We start from the raw sequence: 24,666 nt of genomic DNA on the forward strand, positions 1-24,666 counted from the left end.
TAGACCAGGATCTTAAGATTGACATTTCTTTTTACGGACCTCAAACAAATTTTAATTTGAAGGAGAGCTTGCCTTGTATCTGTTGAGCGAAGGGCCTTAGATATTTGCTTGCTTGTTTAATTGCTTCTCTCTTATTATTGGCTTGTAACATAATTATTATAACATGCCTTGTATCCGTTAAGTGAAAAGCCTTAGATATTTGCTTGCTTGTTTAATTGCTTCTCTCTTATTATTGGTTTCTGACATACTGCTGATGGATTTTTTATACATGTATCGGATAACGCCTCTAACTCTTCTAGTCTTAACTCCTTTTTCACCTACAATTTTCACAGATTCCTCCAGCTTCTCGTTTCCAAAGATGAAGCATCTTTGAAAGGTTATGAACATATCAAGACTGAAGGCGCCTATAGAAATTTGTTATCTTTAGAGATACATTTCTTGTAACATGTTAAAGCAATAAGCAAAAAAGAAAGCATTCATCTCAAAGGTGCATTACTTGAATTAAAGAACATTATCAAACTGCAGCAGCCTTACCTTATTTCTCTACTATCAGTTTTGCTCTAGCGTGTCCTTCTTCTATCCTATATTGTTCTCCTATTCCTAGATGAGCCAGCAAAAACGACACAAAAGTAAGCAACTCTCCTCCGGCACTGAGCTGTTTGGCATGGTAATAACCTCTGCAATGACTTGCAGCATAACACAACATCTCCACCCAAACAGCACTCATTATCTTCCATTTTTTCTGTACCTTCAACTCTGACAAATCCTTGGCAAGCATACAAGCATCAAAAAGTACTGATTTGCTTCTGTCTCCTTTCACCTGGATTGGAGGGACTTTAGTTTCCACCGAACGAAGCATTTCACAGGCTCCTTTCTCATGATTAGGCATTGCTTCTCCTCGCTGGAAGAATTTCTTAGCCTCCGCACAGGTGTCTCCATGTCTGATCTGCCCAATTCCAGCAGTCAGCATAAAAGGGCGGATTACAAGAAGATACAACATGTAATTGGATATCGCCTTGCTAATGTTTTGGTCTGAACGTATGTTCTCTGCCGGATTGGCGTCATCAGAGTGATAGCAGAGATCAGTTGCAATGTGCCAGAGAAGGATGCTTTCATCAAACTCCACCTCAACATTCCAGCCAAGCTTCTCCTTGTATCCCTTCATTGGAAGAGCCCATTCTCCTCTGCAAGTGCTGAAACGCTTGTAACCCTTTGGAGTCATCTGCACTGCTTGACTTGTTCTTAATCTCCTCAAAGATGACTATTTTCAGTTTATTATCGACACGACGATAGTTGGTATGGGAGAACCTATCCCAGGCTTCTTTCACATTAAGAAAAGCCATGAATCTTTTGATTCTGGATGGCCGGTCTTTAAGGCAGAAGCTTATCAGGTTGTGTTGTGCCATAGAATTAGACCACCTTGGTCTCTTGGTTGGTCGGAAGAAGGAAATGCTTGCAAAGATCATCTTCGACAGCCAATCCTGTTTGAGATCCTTCAGCTTAAGAAAGGCCCAGTCCGAGAAAACTAGCAGGCCAACGGCATAGCTCTCAAGAACGAGAGCCCCTCCCAACAATATGTAAGTAATTGTTACATCGATATCTGTGTAGCCATGCTTCTTGGTGAACAGGAAGAGCAGGAGGGCGGATAGGATCGAGGAGAAAGTGATGCTGCGTAAGAAGGAGCCTACAACAGTATGGATTACAGTTGACTTGGTGTAGAGCACGTCGTAGATGAAGGAGAGTTCGATTTCGATTACTTTGAAGGCCTACAAGGGAGAGCGCCGGAGGAAGAAGGATCGGCTCTCGTTCCGGTCATAGAAGCTGAGGATGAGGTCTCCAATTAGGCGCTTGAATGTGTGGAAGAACCGATGAGCGTTGGAAAGAATCACCTCTGGTTCAATATCCTCCACGACAGTGTCCAAAGATCGCCGTTGGGTTTCAGGTTCCTTCTCCACCTCAATCTCTGCTTGTAGCCCAGCAGCAGACATCGAGGCAAACTCCTCCATGAACATGGCATAGTTTGGACCGGGGTCAGGAGGTGTTACCATGGAGTTCCTTAGGTTGTCCATGCTTGCACACATTAGTGCCCAGGACCTCTCACCATACTTGAGAATTCCAGCGAGAAACATTAGAGCTGCAGGGGCCATAAGCCTTGATTGTGGCAGAGACCCAATGAAGACATAGATGGCAACTGCTACCTGAAACATTAGTCCGAGCAAGTGCCTCATCCATAGCTCATTATCCTCTAGGGAGAAAGCAGTGATGGTGTCGGGGCCACCAAGATGTAGGAGAAGGAACGGGGCCTAGAATGCAAGAAGGTCATTGTTCTCAGGGTGAGGACTGGAGGGACTACTACCTTGGTTATTAGAGAGGATGCCAAGAGCAAAGGTGGCGACCCAGTCCGCAAGCAAGTATGCAGACCAGAGGATGAGGCTGACCCATCTGGATTTGTTCCACTTCCGGAGGTTCCCAGAGAAGATGAGGACGATCTGCAAGCATAAGCTGGTTACAATAAATGCTCGGAGATCCCACTTATTCCATATGCTCCTCACCTTGTAAGGTAAAACCTGCATTCTTCTCTTCTGCTTGGTTTTTTCTCCAGCAGTCTCTGTAGCACCTTCGTAGGCAATGGAAATTTATAGCACTTTCTAACTGTCAGAGAACTGAAAGAAAGAAATTATCATATTGAAGGTTACCAAGACGAAGCACAGGCTTCCTAAAATTTGGACTTTATGCAGGACAAGGGAGGTGGCCGTGAAAGTGGCTCTTTAAATAGTGGGTTCCAAGTCTCGCAAGCATAGGATGGGGTTGGCATACAACAAGATGAAGAGCGTATTCTAACCTATTTCAGTGGATTAAGATGTCAATTACTGGACTGGATCTACTTGAAAAGATATTTGATGGGTTGTAACAGCAAGAATCTCATCCAAAAAGGGAGGCTGAAAGATATTTTTGGATTCCTAAATCTTATATCGGTATTCAAGATCTCTTCGATGAATAAGCAATATGGGAATAAGCAAATGTCGGTCCTTGCATATTCCCTTGTTTAAACCATGATGTCCTCATCAGACTTAGGATCTGCAATTTTTCCTAATCCTTATAGATTATGGGCCGAGCCCACTATGATAGTATTAGTAATAACTCAGGATCTCATCTAAAAATACTAGCTGAAAGGTATGATTTGGATTCCTAAATTCTATATAAATATTTAAAGTTTTTCTAATAAATAATCAATATAAGACAAAAGATATACGTACATTAATTTTATATAAAAATCAGTGTGGGTATATATTTAATCTTACGTCAATTATTTGCTAAGAAAATTTTGAGTATTCGTACAGGAATAAAAAATCTAAGCTAGATCTTTTGGATAGGGTCTTGGATTATTAAAAATTGTATCCAAACCCCCATAATCCATATAAACTAGGAGATATTACAGCATATATTCGTTAAGATTAATTACGATTTTGATCAATGGATTTGTGTATATTTAAATATTTAGCCAAATAAAGATGTCACAACTTAAATAAAACAAGTATCTAAGGACTTATATATAAGTGTATTTACTCCCACATTGATTATTCAGTGAAAAGATATTTGATATTTGTACATATCAAAAAAAATTCAAATAGTATATTGGCATGCTTTTTTTTTTTTTTAGTTATTATCTTCTCCTATCATTTTTATTTTAAAATAAACTTTCTCCTATCACGTCAAGCCCATCCGCTTCGTAAAACTTTATTCATACTTCAAGTCAATGATCAGAGTTCAACTTCCATTATTTATTTTCCAAGGAAACTGATTGGCTTATTAGAACAAAAAGGCAAAAATAAGAAGATTCCCAGTGGCGTACGACTTGGGCGTAACTATTCCCTCGAGTACCATCCTTTTTATTCTTCCGATTGAGCGTGTGCCAAAGATTCCTAATACCGTGATACGTCGGCCATTACATTTGCTAGCTCGCAGCATATCGGCTGCAATCAGCATCGTCCTTCTCGACAAATTTGCATCTCTTTATTCAGATTATTTTTTTCTGTTACATGAATTGATTTGGATCACTTTATCTGGATTAAATTTTATGTTCATTAATTCGCGTCAGTTTATTTGGATTGCTAGCAGGCAGAGGGGTGTCCTAATTAGCATTCCTTCCCCTAGCAGATAAAGTGCAATACTGGCGTAGAACTGATTTGAAGGCCAAAATAAAGACAAAGTGCAATATTGACATTGGATCAATTTGAAGGCTGGAATAAAGATAAAGTACAATATTGGGCATTTGATCGATTGGAAGGCTGGAATAAAGATAAAGTACCATACTGGCATTGGACCGATTGGAAGGCTGGAATAAGGATAAAGTGCAATATTGGAATGATTTGAAGTCTGGAATAAAGATAAAGTGCTCTTTCCTGAGAATATTAAGTGGATCATTTTATTCGTTTCTTCATATGGTGTATCATTCTAGAGAATTCGATGCATGATCTAAGAATTCTCAAATGTGAAAACAAAACTTCTACTCGTTGATAGTTGAAAATTCTAAAATGTTTGTGCAGCCAAATGTAGCATTCTTGTCCTTCGATATTGAAAGGACTCTCTGCCAGCCCTTGCATTTTGTACCATTGATCAAGTGCCCAACAACACCAAATGGAGCCGCTATCGAGGCCCCAAATTAGCTGGGTTGAGATGGGGCATATTTAATTGAGACCTGATCAAGTTACATCTTGTGGCATGTTTTGGACCTATACCTAATCCATTGCCGGATCAGATTTGGTTGGGTTGGATAGATTTCTTTTTTTTTTTTTCAAACAAATCCAATTTACTCTTCGAGCCATGTTGAGGCCAACATGATCTAGATCAAACCCAAAATATCTAGGTCCAGGTTGGAATAAGATGAAATAATGTCCATAGTTTCCGGTTAGGCATCCAACAATTCTCTTATTGCTAAATAATTCAGATTACGCAAGGAAGATATCCATACTAGATGGTAAAAGTAAAGGGAAAAATGTTTCAACTGTCTTCTGCGCGCTGTGTTAATCTATTATGAGTAGCCATTGGCTAGTTACCTAGAATATACTATCCTTGAATTGAACTAGTGCAGGATCATACTTGACATTGGAAGCAGCTTGCCTATAGGCTTCTCTATTTTAGCCTTGACAACCACCGTCTTTGACGATGAGGATCTTGCATAGAATATCCTGGAGTTGCGCTCCAGGTGGTAGCCATCGTCTGCTGCTCCAAGCAAGTGCTTGAAGAGCCACCAATGGCTTCTAGCTCCAGATGGCGATAACGGTTCCTTTCGAGGATTAACACCCAAGTCCATTTCACGAGTCTATTAATAGGAAATGTTGCTTATCAAATTATCCTTTCATTTGATCACTGACTTGACCTGAGTGGCCACACTTCGTAATGGTTATTTTTTAGCGTAATTTGAGATTCGTCCGCACCATAGCCCACCAAGTACTCAAGCTATTTTCTGAGATGCCCAAACACCAGCTTTGCCCGAAATTCTCCAAGCTGAGCTCTCCAGTCGCCTACTCATGGGTGGGTAAATTGTCACTTTTGAAAGCTGGCTTTGCCTTGCACATCTTCTATTGGTGTTTGTTTCTTCCAACAGTAGTTTGCGCGTCTTAACTAGTCCATGGATACGCCCATGTGGTGAATGCACTCATTATTACGGCTCCAAATGTGTTGGCTGTTGACCATGTTATGCTTTATTGAGACCTGTCCTAGTTATGTTTTTGGTCATGAGTTTGGACCTATGCCAGATCCATTGACTGATTGAGTTGGGTTGGTTGTGATGCCACGATTTTTTCTTTTTTGGTCCTCTCATTCCAATGAAATTTCTCCGCTAGATATGAGGAAATTGGCTGGTGGAACCCAACACATATTTTATTAAGAAAATGAGATGGGTACAGGGTGAAGCAACCGAACAGCGATAGAAATAGTGTGTGTAATATGAAAGGGAAGAGAAGGGATGGAGAAATACAACTGCTCCAGAAGCATCAACCGAGAAAATTCTTCAATATACATGACCGACCAGAATTAGCATCTTAATTCTTGACTGCTTTTCACTATTTATACATTCTAATCTTTCATCCTCAGAAATCTTCCACCTCCAATCTTGTCATTTATCAGAGTTCCTTAAAATTCCCCTCCCATTACGGCCACTCCATTTTATCTCATCCTGTTTCAGGAACAAGAATGTTGAAGGAAGGTACAATTGAAGAAGTTGTGACTCCATTGATGAAGCAACCGAGGAACGCTAGGCGCCAAACTCTCAGGTTCAAAAAGAATGATATGCTCCCAGAGATCAATGAAATTTTTGACAGGATCGAGAAAAATGTCCAGAACATAGAGGACGTCATCCGAAGAGCAGGGAGATGGGAGAAGGATGTGATCAAGAATTTTGGTACGGTCTTTCGACATGTTGATGACATCTTGGAAGAAGGCGGCGAACCCCAAACATTCGAATCCAAGCTCCGGGACGTCGATGAGGAGATTGCCAACTTAAGAGCCCGTCTGACGACTCCACTCCAACTACCACAGGGTGCATCGGCTTCTGCAGCTCTTCATTCTTCGTCTGAGGCCCCGCAGGCATCAGAAAAGTGACGGCAACTTAAGTTGGAGAAGAAAATCCTGGAGAGTTCCGCCATGTCCGGTCTTCAGGTGAGTTATGATAACCTTGATGTCCAGTTAAAACTATGCTTGCTTTGCTTCTCTGTCTTCCCAGAGAATTCGGTCATACGGAAAAGGCCTGTAATGTACTGGTGGATCGGGGAAGGCCTCGTAACTCCAACAAGAGACAACACGGCTGAGGAGATCGGAGAGAGATGCTTCAGCAAGCTGGTCATGAAGGGCCTGATTGAACCAGTTTATGAGAAAGGAAGCCCTGTCATCAAATGCTGTAAACTGCATTTGTCACGCCTCGAATCCAATATCCGGGTCGGATACGTGATGGCCGCATACTTCTTAGAGCAAGCCTAAAGAATATACAAGGCCAAATTAAATCGTTACAACCTTATCAATCATAATATTTAATTTCAATAATAATTCATAAAACTTGCATAATTACAATTAACATTCCTTCAATCTTCTGATCAGGTATCAACGGTACTCTATCTATGCATCCGCTCACTCACAAATCCATACCATAGCCAACCATGGACATCTTGTAACTCTGAGAAGAAAAGAAAGAATAATGAGTGTGAGCTTTACAGCCCAGTAAGAATTCCCATATCACACCAATATAATAATATAATCTGAAAATAATGATAGGTAATAACACATAAAAGTCGATGTTCACTGTCCAAAATACTGCAAACATTTATAGATTATCTGTTTTATCAAAAGAGATGCATCATCATATGTTAAATAAGTGAAACAATTTTATTCAACAATTGTTTCATGTCTTATCTTTCTATTTTCTTCTATTATCACATCATCTTTAATCTTTTTTTTTTTGGCTTTGGCTTTGGCTTTGGCTTTGGCTTTGGACTACCAGAATCATGCGACGATCTTTTATTCGGATCGATTTCTGTGATCTTCCTCGGATCGAAATATTCATGATCTTTCTCGGATCAAAGTGGCCATGATCTTTCTCGGATCAAATCATTCATGATCTTTTTCGGATCAGATTCTTCATGATCTTTCTCGGATCATATTCTTCCACACATAAGCCTGTGGGGGCTGTCCCAGGCATAAGCTCCTGGCAAGCTATTCCATATGACAAGGTCAGTCCAAACCATATTTCTCTTTCTTTTCATTTTCATGAAATTAAAATATTTGACTTCATTAATCAATTCAAATTTTACAATGTAATAAATATGTCATATCCATATAATCATGCCATCAATTGCTGATACATATGTATTGATATAACATACTCATGCTCAAAATCATATAAATAACAATGTCTCAGATATAACAAATTCATCGATCTCAAATCCAACGATGCAAAATTAAGAAGATAAAACCAACGGTAAAATAACATATATAATGATGATCATGTACAGAAATTCTTACCTTTACGGGTGACTAATCCAAGCACAGAAGTCAATGTTCTTCTTTGATTTATGAATTTTTTTAACAAAATATTTCACTCGATATCATATGCAGACAATCGTATCTCTTCATAACCCTGATCAAATATAAGAATTATATGTGGAGAAAATTACCGATAATCGATCCTAATAACACAAATCTAGGACCTCTCTTAGGATTAACCAAATTTAAGACTTATCTAAGTATCAGGATCCTCCACTGATCCATAAGACTTCTAGAGAGAGAAAATCCATGAAGAGAGAGAAAATTCTAGAGAGAGAAAGTAGAGAGAGAAAGTGGAGAGAGAAATCTTCGTATCCTTCTGATGAGGCACTCATGATCGAGATCATCAGAGGTCCTATCAGGATGACTTAATATGAATCAAATGTTACAATTTCAAATAGGATCGGCTAGGATCAGATCTACCGCACGAATTTTGGAGCAATCTCAAATCATCATATTTTTATTTCAAATTTATCCTAGGGTCTGTGATGTAATCAGAGAGAGAGTAGAGAAAGATTCTAGAGAGATAAAATCCATAAAAAGAGAGAAAGATCTAGAGAGAGAAAATAGAGAGAGAATCTAGGGAGAGAAACTGGAGAGAGAAGGTAGAGAGAGGAGAGAAAGAAAATTTTTTTCTCTTCTTCTTCTTTTTATTTTATTTTATTTTTATTTTTCTCTTTCTCTTTTTCTTTTTTTTTCTTTTCTTTTTCTTTTTCCTTTTTCTTTTCTTTTCTTTTCTTCTTCTTCTTCTTCCTTCTTTTCTTTTCTTCCCGTGGCTTGTTTTTGACCGAAACAGGGGATCTTTGATCCCCTCCTTGGTTGGCTGGCCGGCGGTGTAGCCGGCGTGGGGATGGTCGGCGGTCGAAGGAGAGGTGATCCGACGGCAAGAGGCGGCCAAACCGGTGGTCGGCGGTAACCACCGACGATGGAAAAATGGCAAAAAAAGAAGATTCTTCCACAACAAAATCCGACGACTCCGGTCGCCGACGAGCGTGCACATCAGCACAGGAAGGAAGGGAAAGGAGAGAGGAAGGGGAGGAGGCTTACCTCCGTCACCGGCGAAGATTTTCCGATGAAAAATTGGACGTCACAGTGATGGGTCTCCGTGAGAAATTTCCGACGATTGCCGCCGTTTTGCCTCAGGATTTTTGATGGAAAGGAGAGAGGAGGGATCTCCTCCTTAAATAGGGCCAGAGGGAGCTTGTCTCCAACTCCGATTGGGAGCCGGTGAACGGAGGAAGAAGACTCCCTCCGGGAGTCTTCTCCCCTGTTTTTAATTTTTTTTTTTTATGGGCCGTGGCTGAATCTGGACCCAATTTGGGCCGAGGTGTTACATTCTCCCCCTTTCAAATAATTTTGTCCTCAAAATTAAGTTATGTTGTTGAGATATATTTCAAGGTATATATTCTTCATATCATTCTCAAGCTTACAATAATGTCTTATATATTATTTATTTCTCATGATCTTGTTATAACAAAATTTATTTGAAACTTCAAATTCATCTTCTCTTATTGATTTCTCAACTTTTTGAAGAACTATAACATTTTGGACTTGTATTAATATACCACCGTTATTTATCTAATACATTCCACTCAAATTCATAATTATCTCAGGCTACCCTTGATAGAAAAATAAATAAAGATCAAACATCGGGCACTCTTCACAATCATCGATTTCTTTCTTCACTTGATCTTCCAACAAATTTTATATATAGACTCTCATCTTAAGAAAACCTCAATCTTCTATATCAGTTCGAGTAACAATATTAAATTTTAAAAAAAAATATGAGATCTATGTCAGGACATTCTAAGTTTGAACTAATATCAGAACTATCAAACTGTTAATAAACTTGAGATATCTAAAATTTCTTGGTATTATCTACAATGAAGTAAACTACTGACAAAATTATCCGGCTATGATCAGATTAGATCAAAATTTATAGTATCCTTTCATTATCAATAAAATCCTTCCTTATTTGCAACTAATATATTTCATCATAATATCTTTTAATTTTAAAGATTAATATTTTTCATCAATTTAATCCACCACGCTTTTGCTGCACACTCTGATCTTAATTTATCAAATTATATAAGTCTATCAAAGATAAAAATATCCTCATATGTTAGATCAATCCAGGATAGATCTAACCTTCAAATTTCATATAAGACTTAGGGCAAAATTTTAAGTTTCTTTATCTTTACTACCTTTGGGTATAGCATATAAAAATTAAATCTTGATCCACTTTCTATATTTGAAATCATTGCATAAATTTCATCACTCTTCAAGAATCCAACATATCTTGAATCAATTGGAGTTAACCTTAGATTTATCTTACAATCATTTAGATAATTTCTAAATCAATCTTCCTTTTTTAAAAGAATTAATTCTAACTTGACAAACTAGAAGAACTCAAGCAAGCATCCTTAAGTAGAATCAACTTGATTATTTCTTATAGAACTCCCTTCATCACAAACCTTAATATTAATCAATAAATCTATACAAAATCTTATCCCTTGTATAAGTCATTCAAAATTTAACACTAGCAAGATGTCTTGGTTCAATCCAAACTTTGACTTGAATAATTAATATACTTCATCATCTTCAACAATCACAAAAAAAATTAAAATGTAATTCAAAGATAGTAATACGAATTATTAAAGATTTCATCATAACCTATATATCATACTCTGACAAAATCAATTTTCTTCTTTAATTTAACAACAATATCAAAATACTTTTGATCCATTTAGAAAAATAAACTTTTGACTTGAAATTCAATGCAACTTGAAAGATCAAGGAATCATATTCAGAATATGATATTTTGAGTAACCAAAAAAAAAAATTTACCAAGATGTGTATCTCATATTCTCATAAGTATATTTTTCATCTAAGATTGAGTTTCATATATGACCTCTTATGGGTTCAGTGTTCAAAAATATTTCTCTCTCATATGATGTAATTTCTTCTTAGACCATACCCTAATTAACTTTCTTTGATAAGTCCAAAATTCATAATGCTCAGACAATTATCATCGAAATTAAAAAAAAAATATCATGATCTTCAATCATATAAGTTTTACATTCCAAAATCCTCTAGTATACTCAACATAACTTATCAATACCTCCCACTTTATTCCAAGGTCAACTCTTTTCATACTTAGGTCAACCGTACTAATTGAAATCTAAGATATAACTCATCAATTCTATTATAGATATCATATGCCACTTATACATAAATTTCATCTTAATATCTATTGACTCAAAATCTAATTACTGGATCGTTTGTTTTATGTCTATCATATTCCTTATGTCATAACCTAAGTTTAAATATCACTAAAGTCATAATTTTAATAATTATAATCTTAAGCTTAAATACCACTTAAATCATATTTTCTAATGATCATAACCTAAATTGTAATATCATTCTATTACATCCTTAATGTTTATAACCTCAGACTCTAATATTATCTATCGTACTCTATTGATTATAATCTCAAAGTTTTGATATCACTTATATGACAATCCCTAGTGATCTTAAACTTGGGCTCTAGTACTGTTCTGTCATATCCTAATCACTTGTATCATTGTCTCCAAATAAACGTAACCTAACCTCTAAGCTCAGATGCCACTATGTCACATCCTACTGATCTTACATAAAGTTTTAATATCTTTTTATAATCTCTAGTGATCTTAAACCTAAGCTCTAATATTATTCTATCTCATCCTAATCATTTATATCATAATCTCCGATGATCATAACCTAAGCTCTAATATTACTCTGTAATATTCTAATCACTTATATCATAATCTCTAATGATCATATCCTAAGCTCTGATACCATTCTGTCACGCCCTGAACCCAACACCCGGGTCGGATACGTGATGGCCGCACACTCCTTAGAGCAAGCCCTAAAGAATATGCAAGGCCAAATTAAATCGTTACAACCTTATCAACCATAATATTTAATTTCAATAATAATTCATAAAACTTGCATAATTACAATTAACATTCCTTCAATCCTCTGACCAAGTATCAACGGTACTCTATCTATGCATCCGCTCACTCACAAATCCATACCATAGCCAACCATGGACATCTTGTAACTCTGAGAAGAAAAGAAAGAATAATGAGTGTGAGCTTTACAGCCCAGTAAGAATTTCCATATCACACCAATATAATAATATAATCTGAAAATAATGATAGGCAATAACACATAAAAATCGATGATCACTATCCAGAATACTGCAAACATTTATAGATTATCTGTTTTATCAAAAGAGATGCATCATCATATGTTAAATAAGTGAAACAATTTTATTCAACGATTGTTTCATATCTTATCTTTCTATTTTCTTCTATTATCACATCATCTTTAATCTTTTTTTTTGGCTTTAGCTTTGGCTTTGGCTTTGGCTTTGGCTTTGGACTACCAGGATCATGCGATGATCTTTTATTCGGATCGATTTCTGTGATCTTCCTCAGATCGAAATATTCATGATCTTCCTCGGATCAAAGTGGCCATGATCTTTCTCGGATCAAATCATTCATGATCTTTCTCGGATCAGATTCTTCATGATCTTTCTCGGATCATATTCTTCCACACATAAGCTTGTGGGGGCTGTCCCAAGTATAAGCTCCTGGCAAGCTATTCCACATGACAAGGCCAGTCCAAACCATATTTCTCTTTTTTTTTATTTTCATGAAATTAAAATATTTGACTTCATTAATCAATTCAAATTTTACAATGTAATAAATATGTCATATCCATATAATCATGCCATCAATTGCTGATACATATGTATTGATATAACATACTCATGCTCAAAATCACATAAATAACAATGTCTCAGATATAACAAATTCATCGATCTCAAATCCAACGATGCAAAATTAAGGAGATAAAACCAACGGTAAAATAACATATATAATGATGATCATGTACAGAAATTCTTACCTTTACGGGTGACTGATCCAAGCACAGAAGTCAATGTTCTTCTTTGATTTATGAATTTTTTTAACAAAATATTTCACTCGATATCATATGCAGACAATCGTATCTCTTCATAACCCTGATCAAATATAAGAATTATATGTGGAGAAAATTACTGATAATCGATCCTAATAACACAAATCTAGGACCTCTCTTAGGATTAACCAAATTTAAGACTTATCTAAGTATCAGGATCCTCCACTGATCCATAAGACTTCTAGAGAGAGAAAATCCATGAAGAGAGAGAAAATTCTAGAGAGAAAAAGTAGAGAGAGAAAGTGGAGAAAGAAATCTTCGTATCCTTCTGATGAGGTACTCATGATCGAGATCATCAGAGGTCCTATCAGGATGACTTAATATGAATCAAGTATTACAATTTCAAATAGGATCGGCTAGGATCAGATCTACCGCACGAATTTCGGAGCAATCTCAAATCATCATATTTTTATTTCAAATTTATCCTAGGGTCTGTGATGTAATCAGAGAGAGAGAGTAGAGAAAGATTCTAGAGAGATAAAATCCACAAAAAGAGAGAAAGATCTAGAGAGAGAAAATAGAGAGAGAATCTAGAGAGAGAAACTGGAGAGAGAAGGTAGAGAGAGGAGAGAGAGAAAATTTTTCTCTCTTCTTCTTCATTTTATTTTATTTTATTTTTATTTTTCTCTTTCTCTTTTTCTTTTTCTTTTTTTTTTCTTTTCTTTTTCTTTTTCCTTTTTCTTTTCTTTTCTTTTCTTCTTCTTCTTCCTTCTTTTCTTTTCTTCCCGTGGCTTGTTTTTGACCGAAACAGGGGATCTTTGATCCCCTCCTTGGTTGGCCGGCCGGCGGCGCAGCCGGCGTGGGGATGGTCGGCGGCCGAAGGAGAGGTGATCCGGCGGCAAGAGGCGGCCAAACTGGTGGTCGGCGGTGACCACCGGCGACGGAAAAACGGCAAAAAAAGAAGATTCTTCCACAACAAAATCCGGCGACTCCGGTCGCCGGCGAGCGTGCACATCGGCACGGGAAGGAAGGGAAAGGAGAGAGGAAGGGGAGGAGGCTTACCTCCGTCGCCGGCGAAGCTTTTCCGGCGAGAAATTAGACGTCACAGTGATGGGTCTCCGTGAGGAATTTCCGGCGATTGCCGCCGTTTTGCCCCGGGATTTTCGATGGAAAGGAGAGAGGAGGGATCTCCTCCTTAAATAGGGCCGGAGGGAGCTTGTCTCCGACTCCGATTGGGAGCCGGTGAACGGGGGAGTCTTCTTCCCTGTTTTCAATTTTTTTTTTTTATGGGCCGTGGCTGAATCTGGACCCAATTTGGGCCGGGGTGTTACAGCATCCATGGACGCGGTGGATGCTCATTGCTGTTGCTAGAAGAGTGCAGTTCTTTGATTTTGATTCAGAGGGAAAACCTACTTCAGATTATTTGGTAAGCCGTCGTGCTTGCTTGGGAACCAGGAAAGAAGGAACACCCCAACAAATGTTCAACGGGGACCGCCCAAATCTTGGTGAGTTGCTGACTCTGTTCAATGTAAACGAGCACTACCTAAAGTTTGAAAGGAGATCGTTCTCTGAAATGAGGAAGATCACTGTGCTCCAACTAGGCGATGGCAGAACTTGCCCAAACATCACATTGAAGTAGAGAACACCAAATTCTTGGAAGGGTTGAGTTCATTCAAGCACTTGAGGTATCTTTCCTTCCAAGGCATATCCAGAATCACCGAGCTTCCTGCTTCAATCAGTGAGACCTCCAATCTCAGAATCCTGGATCTCAGAGCTTGTCACAACTTAGAAAGACTGACAATAGGGATCGCGTCTCTTAAGAAACTAACACGCTTGGACGTATCAGAGTGTGACTTGCTAGAAACATGTGACAATAGGCATTCATGCTGTATTAGGAACTATTCTACTCATGTGATAGTCTTTTTTTTTTTTTTTTTAATGAAAAGGGAGGCTTGGCCACCTAAATTTATTGAAACTGAATAATTTACAATGGCAAAGCTGAAAGGGATCAGGAAGGGAATATACAGGGATGTTGATAGAATTCAGAAACATAAGAAAAGAAGTAGGCATGCAGCTGAAACTTCTCTCTGCTAGCTAGTAGTGACTATGAACCTCTGAAACGGCTTGCGAGCAGGGGACTGGTAGAAACGAGGGGAGGAAAAGATCAGTCTGCAGCTAGAATTTCTATTCAAACTGGAGGCTTATTATCCAAGTTGTAGCTGAAACTGTGTAAAAACCTTGATTTGTGACTGTCTGACCAGGGAAGCGCTTCAAATTCCTTTGCAGAAACACTTTCTGAAACCTCCAGTGAGACATCTGAAATCTGAACATCTGAAACACTCTCTCAAACCAACCAATATGCATCTGAAACGTTGCAAAAGCTATGAAATCTGAACATCTGTAACTTGAAGCCTTTCTCATCACAAAGACATCTGAGGGAAGCAATCATTAGTCATCTGAAGGTGTGCTGGAACATCTTTGACCTTACCCCAGGTTGCTGCGAAACTTGAAAGAAAAAACTTGGCTGATTGGCTGTTGAGCAGTGACAAACAAAATTCAAATATTAGGGAGAGAGCTTGGAGTGTCTTTGATTCTACTCCATATCCTCCCAAATGCTTGCAAGAGCTTTTGATTACATAAAAATGACCATTTGTTGAAGCATGCAAATGACATTCTAATATGCAAAATTTACATATATAATCATGCTCCAAACTTATAGAATTGTCTATTTATGATAGCCCAAACATCAGAAGAAAATTATCTCTTGGTGCAATGCATCCTCCTATAAATCAAATTTCTCTTTGGAAGTTCAAAGACAAAATAATTGTTGTTTGTTATTTTAGCAATGAGAAAAATGTTTTCAGCAAGTTTCTGAACCATTGATAATAGGTGTATCCCCTTCTTCTATATTGCAGGTTAATACAGAACATAAAACTCACCCCTTTTTTTTTATGGAGGACATTCATGCTTTGGTTTTTAGTTTAGACTGCACTATTAATCATGTGATTAGTCCAGGCTGTGCCATTAATTTAAATTATTGCTAAAATATGAATAATTGGTAGCTTTATGAAGATAATGTTGAAGACAGCTCTTTAAGATTTTCTTTTTTTTTTTTGAATTAAAGATTGGGCATAGCATAATCATCACTTTCATTAAGTAAATGAAAATAAGAGTACATAGGCAAAGTCCAAATTGATGTACAAGTTATTGGTTTATGCATACTCTTTTCTTCAGCTGTTTGATAAATTTTTTATATCTACATTTAAGCTATTATTTATTTTTGTGCCCTCTTACATCAGACCTAGAATAAAATATTGCATTTACGTTAGTCAGGATAAAATTTCATTGATCACTAGATAAAAATGAAAGTACGAGAATGTAATGGTATAGCTTATCCGACAACAAATGAACATAATCTGAAACATCCATTCAAAATCTCCCCTGCAGTCTTCGCAGCCAATGGCAGGCCACTACAATTGTCCAAAATCTCCTTCTTCATGTCTCTCATGGTAGGATGTTGGACATGTAACCATCTTTTGTTAGTGTATCCATGAATGCAGCCCAACTACTCTCGCGATTGGTGAGAGGTTGAAGTTTTTATTTATTTATTTATTTTTATTTTTATTTTTTTTAATGTAAAGAGAGGGCATTAACCCACCCTGATTTTATTAAGAGATAATATAATTTCTCCGCAAGGGTAAGACGAGGGAATGGGGTTTTTCGTCCCTCGAGAAGAGGAGATTATGTGACCACGTTATTAGGTAGAATGAGTCTACCTAATAATTTTGGTGGAGGTATGAGAACGATGCCTTTTGGCAAATCCAAGCATCAGTTCCTGACTCAAGAAGACCACAGCAAGTTGGTGGCTGCCGGCCGCCTCTGGCTAGGTTCCGACGATTGGAAGATTGACCCTCGTCTGATCTAGAGATGCGCTGGCACCAGGCATCATTGTTTGGTGAACACCCTGCGGGGCCAATCCAAAACTCTCAGTTCTCATTGCCTTCCTCGTTTGGATCATCATGAGGGGATGAAGATGACCCTTCAAACCGTGGAACTTGTTCTACCACGTAACATAATTCATTTTAATTGTAATAGTGTAAATATTAGAACCAACTGTTACCTCAACCGTTTCAGGGCTGTCTTCAAACTCCTCGCAGAAGAATACAATATCGAATCCAATTAGGTCCTTCCAATATAAGCTAGACCTGTTGGCTCGTTGTGGAACCCCAAATCCGGAAATGATCGTGGCAGCAGCTTCAGCTGTCCAACAGAAATTCAGTAAAGTGGTGTAAATCTTAAACTTCAGTTTATGTTGAGCCCCCTTCTAACATGGTTCCAATGGTTCACCACTAGGGTGAAACCATCTCCCCTGATGTGGCCTTCTGCCATTAGATTTTGTACTGTGCTGTGATTTGGGCAATCAATGAAGCACACATTTCAGGTAAGTTGCCTCATTGTCCAAGAGCCAGCTCTTCTTGCCTTATGAGCCAGAGTAGATGAGACATCAGCTCTACTGCGTATGTTTGAGTGGGAGATGACTTGTTTGGCTAGTTTTGTGAGTCGTTGGCGGTGGGGGTTGTGGTATCTGGAATTTCTAAAGCTCTTGCTGGTCTTGAGGAAGTGACCTCGAATGGTCAGGAATGGAGGCACCTGATGGGGCTTGAAATGGCTTGGGCTGCCACAAGGGAAGCAGCTCCCAATTTTAAAGAACCTGATGGGTGACTCTGAGATGGGAGTCTTGATTGGCAAGTCTTGTTACATTTTGCTGTGCATGGGAGTGGAACAATGTCGATGGTTTTTGGCAAGGACGGACTCGTTCATGGAGTGGAGGGTGGTGGGGTTGGTGACTACTTTAGCATTGTTGATGGTTTTTGGCACGACCGGTGTGCTCGATGAGGTGGAAGCCGAGAACAGAGGGCAGAAAGCGCTAGGAGGGGTGAGTGGCTTTCATAAGGCCAACGGTGAAGAGCATGTGGCGAAATATCATTAGCTTGGTGTACCGCTGAGGTGGTACACCATGTGTAGGGTATGATTTCTCGGCTGTGGTTCCCAATAAAATCGAATGGAACATTAAAGAAGTCCCCAACCCAACATAAGCGAAACCCTCACGGGTTCCCTTCGACCAACCATTCATTGCTGGAATCCGGTGGCTCGCCGCGCGGATCCCCAAGCCTCCACCTATCACCTATAATCCATCGGCGCCGCTCAGCTTTCCCGACCCAGCCATCTCCCGACGTTTGGCCTCCTCTGCTGGGTCAGGGTTAGTGATGATGCATGAATCGCATGGTTAATTCGTGATCAACGAATTTTACTAACACGTTATTTGACAGCAGAAGATGGGAATACAATCCAATTAAAAACATAGACTTCATACAAACGATAACTATGGATGATCTGCTTCTTTTTTTTTCTTCCAGTAAAAATGGATGAAGTTTTTTTTTTTTTTTTTGAGAAGTGTGAAAAGTAGTGGGAAAAACTCAACTGCTCATCAAATTTATTCAGAGTAGAATGTTGAAAATTTACAGACGGATATTACAAGTTAGTAGTTTCCTGCTTATATAAAAGATGGCAGCAATAGACTTTATAGTAAGAGAAGACCCAAAAAGAGACTTTTTGGATAATTATATTTGTAAAGTAAGAAAATCAAAAAATCATGACGAGACTCAGTGAATAATATCTGTACAAAAGTTGCCGCGAGTTGGATCCTGTGAAAATCACAATGCTACGTATCTTTCCCGTCCATGCAACGGTAATAGAGCGAGCAAAGAGCTAAGAAGTAGAAGCCAATTATGAGTAATGTAGCCTGACAAGAGAAGATCCATTCAAAACATAGGTCAGCTCGAGAGCAAGTTCTCTCTGCTACTAGCATAACCTGCAGTTGAGAAGGAAGCATGAAGTATAATAGGAAATAGATCAAAAGAATTGCCCATCCTTATCTTCAAGGGTTAGCACCAGGAAATCCTCCTTTCAATAAATTCCTAGCCAGAGAAGCTACACTAGAGAGTTCAAAGGATTTACGGAAAATGGTCCATTCTTGAAACTGATACATCACCTTTTGAATATAACCTCTTCAGTTAACTTTTCCTTAGACAAAATATGGGGTTTCGCCGCTGGTGAATCGTGATGGAGAACGGCTCCGAGAGGAAGAAAGAAGGGGATTTATAGTTGGGAGTTTTAAATCTTCGCCGGAGTTTGACTTGCCACAATCTTCTTTCCTCTTCCGTTTCCTTGAGGTTCAGAATTTTTTTAAAATCTTTTTGTATACTTTAAAAATTATATAAATAAAAATAAAAAATATTTTGGATGGTTAAGATTCGGATTCTTACCGTCATCACTCCGAAAACTTCTTGGTTGGTTACGGCCTCTTTGTTGCCTTTCTTTTCTGCTATCACGTCAACCCCATCCACCTTCGTAAAACTTCGAGAACTTTTTCAGAATAATACAAAAAAAAAATTTAATTATCAAAATATATCAAAATGAAACTTATTTATCAAACTAATGCAAAAGAAAAAAACGTCATTTTGAATGGCATTTTTTCCCCTTCCACGTCACCCCCCATTTCCACGGTGGCATCATCCCAAAAAAAAAAAAAAAAAAATTTGAAGAAACGCCATTTCGAATGGCGTCTTTAAAAATGCCATTTTGAATGGCGTTTTCCAATTTTTCCATCCAAAAATAAAGAAAAAAACTGTGGGAAAATGGAAAATTTTATTTTTTAAAATTTAAAATTAGTTAATAAATTAAAATTTTAATTTGGATTGAAATATGAAATATAAAGATTTTAATTTATAATTCATTAAAAAAATTAATTTAGATTTTTTATTTCAATTTTTTTTTAAAAGATGTCAAAAAAAATCTTAAGAAAAAAAAAATTATCATAGAAAATAAAAAAAAGAGAAAGAAATATGAAAGAAATAAAAATTAGAAATTTAATTGAAAAACATCATTCAAAATATTTGTCTTAAAAATTTTTTTAAAAAAAATTTGAAGTAATCAAAGAAAAAGAATTTTAATTGAAAATTAAAAAGAAATAAAATTTTAAAGATTAATTGAAATAAAAATATTATTTCAAATTACTTTCAGAAATTAAAAATAATTTTTTTAAAAAAAATTAAAAAATTTTTAAAAATAGGATTAAAAAATTTTATAAAAACATAAAGATTTAAAAAAAATAGAAATTATAATTGTAATTGAAGAACAAAGATTATATTTTTTAATTTTAAGAAATAAGAATTATAATTATAAATAAAATTAAAAATTATATTTTAAATAACTAAATTAATTTAAATATAAAACGCCATTTTGAATGGAAAATTGGAAAATTTTGTTTTTTAAAATTTGAAATTAGTAAATAAATTAAAATTTTAATTTTGATTGAAATTTAAAATATAAAGATTTGAAAAAATATATCATAAAAGAATAAAATTAAATTAAATTAATTATAATTTTTTTGTTAGGGTATTTTATCAATGTGACTTAAAAAAATTAAATTTGAATTAAATTTTGATAAAAAAAAAAATACATTAAAAAGTTAAAGAAATGAGGAAAAGTTAAAAAGTGAAAATTTTTAAGAAGTCACCAAAAATAAGAATTATAAATTAAAATGTTTAAAAAAATTATAAAATTTAATTGAAATAAAAAAAAATTTTAAATATATTTTGTAAAATTAAAATTAAATTAATTGAAATATTTTTCAAATAAAATTTAAAAATAGCCTAAAAAAATTTCATAAAAAGATAAAGAATTGAAAAAAAATAGAAATTGTAATTGTAATTGAAGAACAAAGTTTATAATTTCTAATTTTAAGAAATAAGAATTAAAATTGTAATTGAAATTAAAAATAATAATTTAAATAATTAAATAAAATTAAATATTAATATTTAAAAAAATAATTTAAATGAAGAAAAAAATTGGGAGGAAAATTAAAATTTTAATTTGAATTAAATTTTGATAAAAAAAATACAGTGTAAAGTTAAAAAATGAGAAAAAATATGAAAAAAAAAATTATAAACTGAACTTTAGAAAAAATAATATTTTTATAATTAAAAGAAAAGAATACGTAATAGAATGCTAAAAAGATAAAAATGGAAGAAAACTGAAATTATAATTTCAAATGATAACTATTTTAAAATAAATAAAAAAAATATCTAAAAAAAAGAAAAAAATAATAATAAAATAGAAATTGTAATTATAAATTTTAAAAAAAATTAATTTTAATTTAAATTAAAAATTATAATTTAAATTATTATTTTCATTATTTAATTTAATTTATTTATTAAAAGATTAGAAATAATAATTAAAGAAATAAAAAAAAAAAGGAGAAAACGCCGTAGAGAATGGCGTTTTCCCCTCCCCAGGCCCTTTTTCCCCTCTTCTTCTTCCTTTTCTCTCTTCTCCTTCTCCTCTTCTCCCTTCTCCCTTCTCCCTTCTTGATCTTCTCCGGCGTCTCTCCGGCGGCACGGCGGCACGGCAGCACGGCGGCGAGGTCTCGGTGGCAGTGAGCTCTTCCCGCCTCTCTCTCCATCTTCCTCTTTCTCTCTCCCTCTTCCCCTCTCTCTCTTTTTCTCATGCCGGCGGCGGGCCGCGCGTCCCGCGTCCCGACGGCGGGCCGCGCGTCCCGGCGGCGGGTCCCGCATCCCGACGGTGGCTCCCGGCCCCCTCCTCTCTCTCTCTCTCTCCCTTCTCCGTGGCCGCCGGCCACAGACGGCCGACGGCGGGCCGCGCGTCCCGGCGGCGGGCCGCGCATCCCGGCGGTGGCTCCCGGCCCCCTCCTCTCTCTCTCTTCCTCTCTCTCTCGCTTCTCCGTGGCCGCCGGCCACAGACTGCCGGCGGCGGGCCGCGCGTCCCGGAGGCGGGCCGCGCGTCCCGGCTGCGGGCCGCGCGCCCCGGCTGTGGGTCCCGCGTCCCGGCGGTGGCATAATTTGTTTAATTATTTCTTTTAATTTATTAAATTTTTTAATGAGGATAGTAATTTGAATGATAATTTTTAATTTAAATTAAAGATAATTTTTTGTTTTAAATTATAATTTCTATTTTATTACCATTTTTTATCTTTTATTTACTTTTTTTATGATATATTTTTTTAATTTAATTTGTAATTTTTATAATTTAAAAATATAATATTAGTTTTCTTCCATTTTTATGATATATTACGTATTCTTTTCCTTTACTTAAATTTGTAAAGGAAGAAGGAGAAGATCGAGAAGGGAGAAGGGAGAAGGGAGAAGGGAGAAGGGAGAGGGAGAAGGAGGAGAAAAAAGGGTTTGGGGAGGGGAGAGAATGGCGTTTTCTCTTTTTTTTTATTTTTTATTTTTTTTAATTTCTTTACTTATCTATTTATAATTTTTTAATAAATAAATTTAATTAAATAATAAAAATAATAATTTAAATGATAATTTTTAATTTAAATTAAAATTAATTTTTTTTAAAATTTATAATTATAATTCCTATTTTATTATTATTTTAATATTTTTTTATGATAGTTTTTTTAAAATTTGAATTCAAAGAGCAACATTTGATATATTATTATTTACGTTATAATTTTTATAATCCTTTCGGCATAACATTTTCTCTCCTAATATTCTGAGACACGTTCGAGTATGTGTATCCATATGCACCAATCATAATATCCAATCATTTAAAATTAAATAATATAAAATAAAATCAACATTAATATTATTCAATAGAATAAAAATATCAAACGTATAAAAAAAAATACAACAAATATATAAAAATACTAAATACAAATACAACAAAGACTAAGTCCCACAAGAACGTCACGGCCTCTCAAAATAGGATCACCATGAACAATGTGATCTCGACGTGCATCCCAAATATCGATGTACTGTGCATGTCTGATACGCCAGTCGATACGAGCTCTCCCTCGTCGATCAATACGATGAAATTCCTGACTGATATCAAACTGCTCTGGGCCCACAACCAACCGAGACGCGGGGCCCACCACCGGGAGAGGCGGGGGCTGAGGACCGCCGTCGGGGTGCGGGGGCCCGCCGTGGCCATCGGGATGCGGGCCCACCGCCAGCCGGGACCGGGCCCACCATCGGGATGCGGGGCTCGCCGCCTGGAAGCACGACCCGCCGGCATAACATTTTCTCTCCTAATGTTCTGAGACACGTTCGAGTATATGTATCCATATGCATAAATCATAATATCCAATCATTTAAAATTAAATAATATAAAATAAAATCAATATTTAATATTATTCAATAGAATCAAAATGTTAAATATATCAAAAAAAATAGTACAACAAAAATATAAAAATACTAAATACAAATACAACAAAGACTAAGTCCCACAAGGACGTCGCGGCGCCCGTGGTCGCTTGGACCTTCTCAGGAAGGTCCTCGCCGGCTGCTCCTGCTGTGATGGCTCCTCTCCTATATCAGTAGAGGAGATCTGCTGATCATGCTGCTCAGGAATAACTGATGCTGTCGGATCATCTACGGACTGAGAGACCCGTTCAACTCTCTCATCTGGATACACGGATGGACCTGAAAAAAAAGTATCATACTCATGTGGCCAACTGGTACCCGGTGATGGCATCTGGGGGATGTAGGACGAAGAAGACGCTGCCATCTGTGGATGAAAAGGCGGTGGCATCTGTGCAGCATCGAATGATGATATATGCGGAATATGCGGTGATGGCATATGTGAAGCATATGGTGACGGCGTATAACTCATATCTGGCGCCCGAACTGCTCCATACCAAGGCGCACAGGTATGTGGATCAACACCAATCGCCATCAATGTTCCGGAACCTGTTCTCTCCATCTCCCGCAGTATCTGAATCCGCTCGTCCTCATCGGTCGTAGATAAAGCACGACGAGCGTGCAATACGAGTTCCGACACAGAATCAGTCTATAAAATAAAAATAGAACAGTTAGTATAAAACAATCAGTATAGTGTACAATATAAAACAAAAATATAACACAAATAACATGAAGTAATTTTCGTAATCTTACCAAAAGACGTACAGTAGAACTCTCGCCCTCGTATCCAGAAACTGCATACTGAGACTGTCCAATGACTCGCACCGTAATGCTAAAAAACCAAACCATGTAGTCATCAGTATATGAACGGCCTCTCAAAATAGGATCACCATGAACAATGTGATCTCGACGTGCATCCCAAATATCGATGTACTGTGCATGTCTGATACGCCAGTCGATACGAGCTCTCCCTCGTCGATCAATACGATGAAGTCCCTGACTGGTATCAAACTGCTCTGGGATGCCCTGAATCTGACCAAACTGCCGCAGGACACGATCGAGAAGATGCCACTCTACCACATCAAAACAAATAAGCGGCACCCTAGCAGTCCATATGTCGTGTCCAACTGTACACATCTGCGGCAGTATAGCCAATATCCCATCTGTATATGGCTCCCACAAAAATTGATATAATATAGTTAAAATAAAAAAAAATTAGTAAAAAATTATAATAGATTATGAATACTGTAAATTGATATTTGTAAAAAATTCAAAATTTACCCGTCTAGATGTATCAACTAATGTATCCAACTGGCACCTATAAACCCGTGCCACTCTTGTCGATACGTGATGAACGTTGAATGCAACGTTCCATCTGTTTCACAATGTACTAATATTAAATAAATTTAAAATAAAAAAATTTAAATAAAAAAAA

The 24,666-nt window shown here is 36.9% G+C and overlaps 2 pseudogenes; one reads left to right on the forward strand and one right to left on the reverse strand.

The window, feature by feature from the left end:
- Positions 1-475: 475 nt before the first annotated feature.
- On the reverse strand, positions 476-2,573 carry LOC105032054 (uncharacterized; annotated as a pseudogene).
- Positions 2,574-6,195: 3,622 nt separating this feature from the next.
- LOC109506024 (uncharacterized) lies at positions 6,196-15,329 on the forward strand (annotated as a pseudogene).
- The last annotated feature ends 9,337 nt before the right edge of the window (positions 15,330-24,666 follow it).

The sequence above is a fragment of the Elaeis guineensis genome, chromosome 2 (genome assembly GCF_000442705.2).
Source record: "Elaeis guineensis isolate ETL-2024a chromosome 2, EG11, whole genome shotgun sequence".
Lineage (NCBI taxonomy): Eukaryota > Viridiplantae > Streptophyta > Magnoliopsida > Arecales > Arecaceae > Elaeis > Elaeis guineensis.